Here is a 10,555-nt window from a genome sequence, read left to right as displayed (position 1 = left end):
CACAACAATATCAATTTCAAACATGACTTGTTACGTGTAACAATTCATTACGTGATTGATGGAGCGCTACTGTGGTGCGGCCGGCCGAGGGCACAAACAGAAAAAAGACAAAAAACAACAAACAATCAAACTGCACTATTTTTTAATTGCCCCAAGATAAATCACCTTACTCATAATTTTAATCCTCCATTTAGAGCACAGTTGTGTTAACAAATAGAAACCCCCAGAATCCCAACGATATCTTCACTTTCAAACAGTTTGACCACAGGATATAGACCAGCAGCACTAGAAGGGGCCACAGTTTCACTCCCCCAATCTGCCTGTCATACCAAGGAGCAGGCCACACACACCGTTAGATACTTGTTTTACTGCCTTCTTGTTGTGTGTGTCGGCTAGTATAATCTGTTTGCATTTTCATGCTTCTCTGCGTCAAACATCTTAATCTTTCTCAGAATTCTTGCAATGAACTTTTTTTTAAAAAGCATACTCTAATTAGTAAGCCATTATCATACGTTATTATCCTAAATGACAAAATAAACCCATGCTTGAACTTTTAATTGTAAACATTATGCCTTAAAACCTCTTTATCAGAAGTAGCATTGCAGCTGATCCTGTCAACTCCATTAGCCTAAAACATCAACGGAAATCCTCTTCATTACTCCCAGACACTGAACGCACCTCTTCACCTTTGCACGGCGTGTCATTTGGTCTCCAAATTCCTCTGCAGATTATTATACTCCAATACTACTACACGGCACCTTTGCAAATGTTATGCTCTTAGCAGTATGTATTGCATTGCATTAGAAAGGTTAAACTATCAACAAACCGAACGTTTTAATCATAAAATACATTCACGCCCAGCTGCAGGCCTCCTGCTCCTTCAAGGTAAGAATTGTATGTTAATATGCAAAATGTGAGTTTGTGATGTCACATCGGCTCTCTTCGGTCAGTTTTTGTGCTCGTGGCATGGCGACAGGCGTCTTAAAAGCCGAGGCTGAGGCTGCAGCTGATGCGGACTGTTTAATGTTCTGTGCAAATTTGCTTGTGGTTTCTTTGTTGACATCTGGCTGGCTGCTAATTTCTGCTCTTTGCTGCTACTGCCATTGGGACTGATATGTTTTCATGGGTGCTCCACATGAATTTAACCACTTCATTGTTGTTGGGCCAATATACTGTATGAATGATAGTTTTAACAGAAAAGATTTGGTAACACATTTTTCCTCCTAAGCTGCTTTTTATTTTCTTTTTTGGTGTGTGTGTGTGTGGGGGGGGGGGATTTGGCTCTATATTATTTCAACATGTCTGCTTTCTGCATGCATGAGTTAATTATTTCAATGTAATCCTGAAATCTCACATTTGTTTGTTACATGCTTGAGAAGCAGTGGCTTTTAAGGTTTCTTCCACATGATATATTTAGCTAAGAATCACACTTACAGAAAGATTTCAACTCAGGGATAATTTTTTCTTGGTTTGCTTTAGCTTGTTCTTCATCTCATAATTGCCTCTTAACTGCAGAGCTCAGAGACAGTTGTTTCATGCTGATGTTGCCTTTGGTTCTAATCTGCTGCGTAGTGTGCTGCACAGCATCAAACTGGATTTTATTACCAGTTACAAAACCATGATTTATTGTGATCTTAAATTTGATTTTTGACTTTTTCTGATGCACATTCATGATAAGAGATTATTATGTAACTTGCTCCCGGTGCAGCGCTCATAGATTGTCTGCAAGTGTTTGCAGCACTGTTACATCAGACAAAGTATCTGTCACCCACTGTTTTCTGATTATTTTTTTTAACCGACTATGTCATCTATTAAAAGTAAATCGTGCAAAAGAGGATATTCTGATGAAAGTTGAGGGTGATGAAGGGGTCCTCTTATTGTAATCAAAAGAACACAGCTTAGTCTCACAAATTCAGGGAGTCATGTTAAATTCAATTCAGGAACAAAGTGCAGTCATAAGGATAAGAGCAGTCTGACAAAGATGTCAAGAAGTATACTTGTTAATGTTCCTCTAATACATGAACACAATAAACAACCTTATGTGTTGTGACAATTACAAGACATCTATGTGCAACACAACATGTGCACTTCACAGGACCACACATTTGTCGTCTAGGTGCTATCAACAGCTTCATGAGAGACTTTAACCTAAGCAAGAACAGCCACCCAAGCTGAAAGAACATGAAGTGGTTGCTATTTTCCAAGAAAAGAGTACAACTGTAATTTTAATCTTTTAATGTTGTACTTTTGAAAATTTCTGGCAAGCATGCAAGCGTAATTGTTACATTACCATTTTGGTGCTTTAATATTTTTAAGAATGCAAAAACACTCAGTGGTGTAATGGATAGTATAGCTGTCACCAGAGGACAATTAATTGTTTTGTTTTGCTGGGCAGTTGAAAGGGGTTATTGTGTTTAGCATTTAATGACATCTTTAAAGTTCAAGGCATAATTTATTAAGTATGTTAATTTGGCAATATCCACAAAGATGCCATTTCTGGGTTTTCTTTTTTTTTAGTCTAGTCCACTTTCATTTTAGCCCAAGCCTTCTAATCTGATATTTTTATTTTTACATTTTCAAAGCCTTGTTTTTCAAATGCCATCCAGAATTTTACTTCTTTTCAGTGCGTCTATTGACTTTTTAATCTGTTTTATTGCTTGCCGATAAATTATCTGATGCAGCTGTCTTAAAGGCAGCCTGTGATCCTTGTCATTGTTTTAGAATTGAAGAGGCTATAGAGAACTTTCTTTTAATCATTCAGTCTTCCACCAGTCCAAAGCAAGACTTCAAAATAAGGGTCTGTGCGCCAAATGTGGAGCCCCAGATGTGGAGCCCCAGATGTGGAGCTTAGAGGAAATGCTTCAATCACAAGGACGTCTTTGAACAATAGTCAGATATTTTGCTTCACGTGATCAAATAATTACATTTGGTTGTTATTTTGGGCTATAATACAGGTATCCTTCTTTACATACTTACAGAAAACTCAACTCTTGATTTCATTAACAGCTCTGTGTTAGTCACTGTCCATGCTCACTTGCTGACAGTGGGGAAAATTGCATCAGACAAGTGGTCGCAGCTGGAAGCTGAGCTTTTCTCTCAAACTGGTGCCAGCAGAACACCATAAAGAAAACATAACAGACAATGTTTGGCTTTTACCTTCTGTCACTCAGCTTCACTCTTTTTCTTTGTCAGCTTTACACACACACACACACACACACACACACACACACACACACACACACACACACACACACACACACACACACACACACTGCAGAGTTCAGGTTTAATAAAAGAAGTCCATCTCAATATCATATTTTCCACCAACGTTAGACAGTCCAAAATGGACACATAAAAAGATAAAAAGGATTCTGCATATTTAACCAAATTACATAAAAGCTTAAATGGATTTGTGATGAAACCCAAAGCTCAAAAACCATGTCTGCAAAATCCATCATGGTTTTCACAAGCTTTCCCAAGCGATTAGCATTGGCTGGAGTGTTGGCATGTACTCCAGATCAAAACCATATTCATTTTGGCCCGACACACTTGTGTGCTTTTAGGAAGTGTCTCTGTTGCTAACCCAGTGATTTATAAACGTTTATCTCGCCACAGTGGGTGAATCAAAGGCTTGGGGAAAGGGAACAAATTAACAGAAAGGTTTTTAGCTTTTCTTAGGGACCTAATTTTAAAAACCACAGTATTCATAAATCCACAGTGCATAATTATGTTTTTATAGCTGTATAAACTAAACTAAGTCACCTTGCAATTTGATGGTTACCAACATAGCAATTTTGAGACCCCAGTTTTGTTTGGGCTTTGTTTGTTTGCGTTTTTGTGTAAGGATTTATGCATGCTTTTTTAAATGTTATGTCTAATTTTCACAGGATGTGGGATTTTTAAAACTGGAGCAACAGGTGTGCCATGGATGTTGGCACGAAGGATAGATGACTCATAGGCCTAAAACAATTGTTCATATAGTGACTGGCTGTGGCGGGAATTAGTGCTGCATTCAGAGTACCAAAGCAAAAGATTTTCTTCCATCAAGTTTACATGAACGTACACGTAATCGATGTTAATGTTAACTCATGTAATGTTGCAGATCCATTTACACGGAAGGTCACTTTATTAGGTACACTTGTTCCATTGTTTGTTAATACAAAAAGTATAATCAGTCACTCACATAGTAGCAACTCTGCATTAAGGCATGTAGACATGGCTGAGAAGACCTGCTGAAGTTCAAACAGAGCATCAGAATAGGGGGAAAAAGGTCATTTACAGTTAGGCAGACATAATCTTTGTAGTTTTGCCTCTGAACACCCACCACAGTAGATTTAAATCACACAATCAAAGGCAGAGTTTCATCTTTATTAAAGGGGTTTTACAAAAATTTTGCATTTTTACATGACATTTAGTGGCTCATGTTTGGACAGGCAAATATAATTTATAATGTATAATTTAATTGTAAGGATTGTTTTGAATACCTTTATCAAAAATCATTTGCAGTCAATGACTCCCTGAAGTTTAGAATCCATGGACATCATAAAAATGATGTGTTTCCTCTCTTGAGATGGTCTGCCAGACCTTGTTGCAGTCGCTTTCAGTTGCTGTGTTTTTCTTTTTTTGCATTTAGTTTTGTATTTAAGGACTGAAGAGCTATTGCACTGAGATCAAGTGCTATCGAAGAATATCCAATTTCTTCGCCATGAGAAACTCTTCACTTGTTTTTGGATTATACTTTGGCTCATTATCCATTTGCACTGTGACATGCTATCCACATCTTGGTTTCATCTGACCAAATAATATTTTTCCAGGACTGTGCAGGCTCTTTTAGATGTCTAGAAGTCTAAACTGGTTTTCCTGTTCAGGAGTGTAACCAGTGCTGTGCACCTTGTTGTAACCACTCTGTATGTTCATTCATGAAGGCATCTCGTGATTGTAAACCTTAACAATGATAAGCCGGTCTCCTTGATGATATTGTTTAAGGTGGTTTGATGCTGAAAAGTTGTTTATATTTACCAAGGAAATTATTTTATCATCGTGCACTTTAGCTCTGTTCTGTGCATTCATGCTTTTAAAGAATAAAATCGTTGCACTGAGATCTCTTTAGGCCCTATAGTTAAAATTACAGTGGAAAGCTATAATATAGAAGTTAAACAGTTTGAATCAACTTCATTAGTCATAAATGACAACGGAAGAGATTTCACCTCTCCATAAAATTGTGGGACTATGTATAAAAATGGCTTGAATTGCTACATAGAACAAAAAACAAACAAACACCCAAAGCAAAACTCTGAGCTGAATGAATGTACTCCAGTCAACATTGATTGATTTTAAATACCACTGTGGTGGTGTACAGGGGCAAAACTATAAAAATTGTCTTTTTCAGCAAATTATGGACTGTAAGTGACTTTAAATGTGGCATAGGTTGTTGGTGCCAGACAGGCTGGTCAGAGTATTTCAGAAACTGCTGATCTACTGGGATTTTCCTACATAACAATTGAGTTTACATAGAATGGTCCAAAATAACAGAAAATAGTGAGCAGCAGTTCTCTGGGTAAAAATGCCTTGTGTATGCCAGAGGTCAGAGGAGAATAGCCAGGCTGCTTCAAGCTGATAGGAAAGCAACAATAACTCAAAATAACCACTCTTTATACCAAGGTATGCATGCACAATAGTCTGAATGCACAACGTGTCAAACCTTGTGGCAGATACAGCATCTGAAGTGAGCTAAGAACCAGAAACTGAGGTTAAAATTTGCACAGGCTCACCAAAATTGGAATTTAGAGATTTGTAAAAATGCTGCTTTGTTTGATGAGTCGCAATTTATGTTGCAATATGTACAAAATGATGGTGGATCCATCCTGCATTGCATCGATGATTCAGACTGATGGTGGTTGTGTAATGATGTGGGGCATAGTCCCTTGGTACACTTTGGGCCTCTTAGTACCAATTGAGCATCAATCACCAAAACCTACCTGAGTATTGTTGCTCAATCCCATAGAGCACCTTTGGGATGCTGTGGAACAGATTCATATGCTGGATGTGCAGCTGACAAATCTGCAGCAACTGGGTGAGGTTATCATGTCCAAATCAACCAAAAGCTCTGAGGAATGTTTTCAGCACCCAGTTGAGTCAATGTCATGAATAATTCAGGCAGTTCTGAAGGTAAAAAGGAGTCCAACCTTCTAATAACAAGGTTTATCTAGTAACGTAGCCAGTGAGTGCATTTTCTCCAAGTTGGTTATATTTCCCATCTTACACAAGCATCAAAGGATGGCTGAAGCTCTATTGTTCTGGATTGTGGCTAGCATAATTTATGGTGGCAGCTCTCAGGGAATTGCTGACAGAAGTTTGAACTCTAATTCTACAGTCTACGTTACATACTGGAAGTGCTTTTACAGGAAAACAGTTTAAGCAGTACCAAAACCCAAGGAAATATTTCTCTTACAGTATTCCCATGACCTCAGTATAATCATTTAAGAGCTCAGAAAATAAATAAAATGTAATGAAAGGAGGAAGCCAAGAGTTTAATGGAAACTTTGGAGCAGAAAGCAGAGTGGGAAGAGATTGTTTCAAGGTGACATGGTGTGGAAATATTTGACGAGATGACTCCTTGGTGTTTAAAAGGAAGCGACTGCCTGATCACAGCAGGGAACTATGGAAGTTATTTTTCTAGTGCAGAGCCAGAAAAGGTAGTTAGAGTTGTGTAATAGTGACATTAATTCTTTGGTCCTCAAACTTTCGATATTTCCCTTTTAGCTGTGGGTGACAGGTACTCTAGTTTCAACCGGGCTTCCCGAGATCTACATAAATAATGGCCTTTAACTACTGCTCAGTTGTTGCAGTGATTTAGACTGGATGCAGTGAGATCTTTTTTTCCAAATAGAAATAAATGTGGGCTCTAAATTGCCCTAAAATCTGGGTAGGCAGGGGTGCGGCGGAAAGGAAAGCAGCAGGGGAGGAAAATTATTCAGCCAGCTGTTAAATAATGCAAATAAATAATTTATATGTGGTTGTGTGGTACAGCGGGGTTTTGCTGTCAGCACAGTTTAGGATGAGCAATAGATTTGTTGCCATCCATGTCAATGTGCATCATGTCAGTGTGGTATATTTCCTCTATGAACGCTCATTTTAGTTTTCTTTCATTTCTTTTTCTGCTGTGAAATTATTTTTTCAACATATTTGAAGATATTAACTTTAGAAAATTAGAAAATTTTATATTTAGAAAATACCTTGGGAAAAAAGAAAGTATACGCAGCCCTGAAGGTCATACTTCTAAAGAACTGGTTAATAGCAATTTTCCACAAGGTGAACTGCACATTGAATAGTTTGTCCAAACAGCAGTCCAGAACTCATTTAATTTGTATCACATAAAAGATTTTGTAATAAAATATCTTAATTAATGGTTTATTACTGGTGTATTAAATAATGGGGCACTCCTTCCTTTGTCAACTAAATACAGATTACACGAATAATTTAATTATGGATAACACAAATTTCTATGGTTAGTTTCAATGTATTATTTATTTAAATGTACTTGCTTTACATATTAATAAATGTCCAGATGCTGACAATAACTGCAGTAATCAATCAGTTATGCCATTTAACTAATAATTTACAGTCAGCCATGAACCCAGCATTTCTGCCAGATCAGATTTATAAGGAGTAGGAACAACTTGACATGGAACATGCTTTTGTTACTTTTATATCTGTAAATCAAATATTTTATTAGAAAAAATAATAATGTTGTTTATCACCTTTAAACAGGTGTCTTGCTGGTACGGCTCTGATCAGGTGGCCAGCAGGGGGTGCCAGTTCACTTCTTAATTGTGCTTTAGGCCCTAGTCTAACACTCAGGTTTCCCTCTATTACTATGGGGAAGGTGGTCATAGCATTTGTCAACATGCTCACATTTTCAGAAAACAAAACTTGGTTTCTTATCATTTCAACTTCTTGTATTGGAACATTAATGTATTGAAAAAAAAGAAACAAAGACATCTAATTGTTGCAGCTGTAAAAATAACACATGTATAGGTTATGCTAACCAAGCAAACCTTTACTGTATGCATTATTGGATGAGCCATTCCACTTACTAAATTAGCAAGGTGATATTTTTGGCGTTTATGGGAGCCTTTATGAGCTGTGTGGCTGTCACCAGCAGACAGTGTTGAAGCAGCTGTAGGAAAGCAGAGGTGAGCAGGACAAGCTGTAAATCTTCTTCAGGCCACAAAAGGATTGGCACACAGACCGAGCGACACAACTTCAAAGAAAACCCCTGTCTCCAATGAGCTTCTTGCCTTCACTGATACAGGTTTAGCTTGCCCAGCTGTTTCAAGTGTTTTGTTGTGAGAGTGTCTGAATGAGTTGTGTGGGTGGTTTAGTCTGGAGATGGACACCATAAGGCCACCAACCAAGAGCAATGATTGACACCCTTTGGTTGAAGTTTGAAGTGTGTGCATTCTTGTCTGTATGAGTGTGTGTTGATCTTTCTAGACCCATCAAGAAGCTACAATTTGTTTTCTTTGCAAAAAAAAAAAAAAAAAAATCAATAGATAACAAAAATTGTTTCACATTAAAGCACAAGAACACAGAAAAATAACTGTTTTTAAGCAACCAACTACTGAATCCAGCTTCTCTGATATTTAACTTTACAGCTTGTTCTGTGATAGTATGAATATGTCTGTGGACAGTTGGTCTGTCTATTCAAAACATTTTGAATATATCATCTTTGAGAGTTGACATTTGATAAACCAAATAAACCTATTACTTAAAATCTGGCAAATTAATTCACAACAAATATACCATCAGATAAACATGCATCCCATCTAGAGAGGTAATATCATTAATAGCATAATTTTTCATTTTATCAGCTTGTTTTTCTCTTTTGTAGATAAGCTGTTGGCAAAAGGTCAATAAAAAAAATTGTGATCTGCAGTGAATCAATAGAACAGACAAAAACACATTGGATTTTACATTTATGAGACAAAACTGTATTTTTGTTGCAGAAATCTGTCTCCAAATGAGTAACATGAGTTACAAAAAAATGAAAATAATATCTACAAAGAAGGCTGCACTAAAAAGTCAGCTGAAAGTCTGTTTGGCTGTTTTAGCTCACCTTTTTATTTTCCCGAGAAAGCTTGAAGAGATCATACTGAAACTATACTAAAGCACAGTCTCTTCTGACTTATTTAAAGAAATGAAAGTTGCAGTTTGCAGGTATTATAGAAAGTCCAAACACCCCTGTGGTCACAAATTATATATAATAAAGGGGCTGATGTTTGAAATTGTTAATATTACTGCCAATGGGACAATGACTCTGACTCTGTCTGGCTTTCGTTTGCTTTGAAAGCAGTTAAGTGTGATTACATGTGCTGACTTCCAGTACCTTTCTAGCGTACCTTCTTTTCTCTTTTTAATGGAATCCATCGTTTTTATAACTTTGTTCTTTACCATCGGCCTTTCGCCCATCTCCTTCCTTTTCCTCCTTCCTCCCTCTCTTCCCACTTCTCTTGTTGGTTGTCTTTCCGTGTCAGAGACTAAGCAAACATAGTCGTGTGTAAGTGGCCTCATAACTCCACGTTCCTGAGAGACTAGGAGCTCTCAGATGAAGCAGCTGTGTCTTCATTTGTCAGCCATGTTCAGCATTCTCTAGATATCTCGAGGAGGCTCCCTGTCTTTTTCTGTGTTCTGGTTTGACCTAGTGCCATATGAAAGGCTCTGTAGAAGCTCTCAGATGCATAGATACATGAGATGCATGATTTAGGGAAAAAAATCTGAGTGTTTGGTGAACTCACCAGGATTTGAGCTCCAAGGATCTGCTAATTTTTATTGGCTATAACATCTTCTTTCACTAGCTGGGACCACATCCTCATTTTTGGTTTGACAGCATTTCTAGTAGATAATGGCAGATGGCTTGAGCATGGATTGAGACTGCGGTTTGGGGAAGGCCTCAGTGGGGACTGGCGGCAGCTCCCGGGCTGGGCAGATCCCCATGTACTAATGAGAAGTGAATGAATTTAAAAAGGGAGGGAGGATGGGGCACAAAAACAAACAGCTTTAAGTGCCGGGGGGAGTCATATATAGACGAGAACCACAAGGTTTGTGTATGGAGATGTGGTCCCGCTCTTGAAAATCAGATAAATTATCTCCAATAGATGCGTTTGTTGTTGTTTTTGTTACTGATACACAAACCTAAACTTTAACCATTGCAAAGAATTAAGTTAACAGGAGAAACAACAGGGGAGTCATTTTGACATCTTCTTTCACCTGTAGGAAACTTCTTTTCATGAAGAAGTTAAGTTTTTAATTTTTATCTAACTTTTAGAAATACAAATAGAATTTTTAAAAAACTATGTAAGATTCGTTTTCACAGCTTTATAACTAACTTTTATAACTTTGCTGTAGAAGAACAGAATCGAAGGGAAAATTGAATTTTGTTACACTAAAATAAATAAAGTCCAATGTGTACGCTGCCTGGATGGATGATTAGATGGATAAAAAACAGAGCAAACACTGGTTGCTGTGCTTAAAATTTCACTCTTTATTTGCTTGG

This window comes from Rhamphochromis longiceps, linkage group LG12 (assembly GCF_057381845.1).
Source record: "Rhamphochromis longiceps isolate RC_006_pf linkage group LG12, R_longiceps_female_GT1.1, whole genome shotgun sequence".
NCBI classification, from domain to species: Eukaryota; Metazoa; Chordata; class Actinopteri; order Cichliformes; family Cichlidae; genus Rhamphochromis; species Rhamphochromis longiceps.
This window is presented reverse-complemented; position numbering follows the sequence as displayed.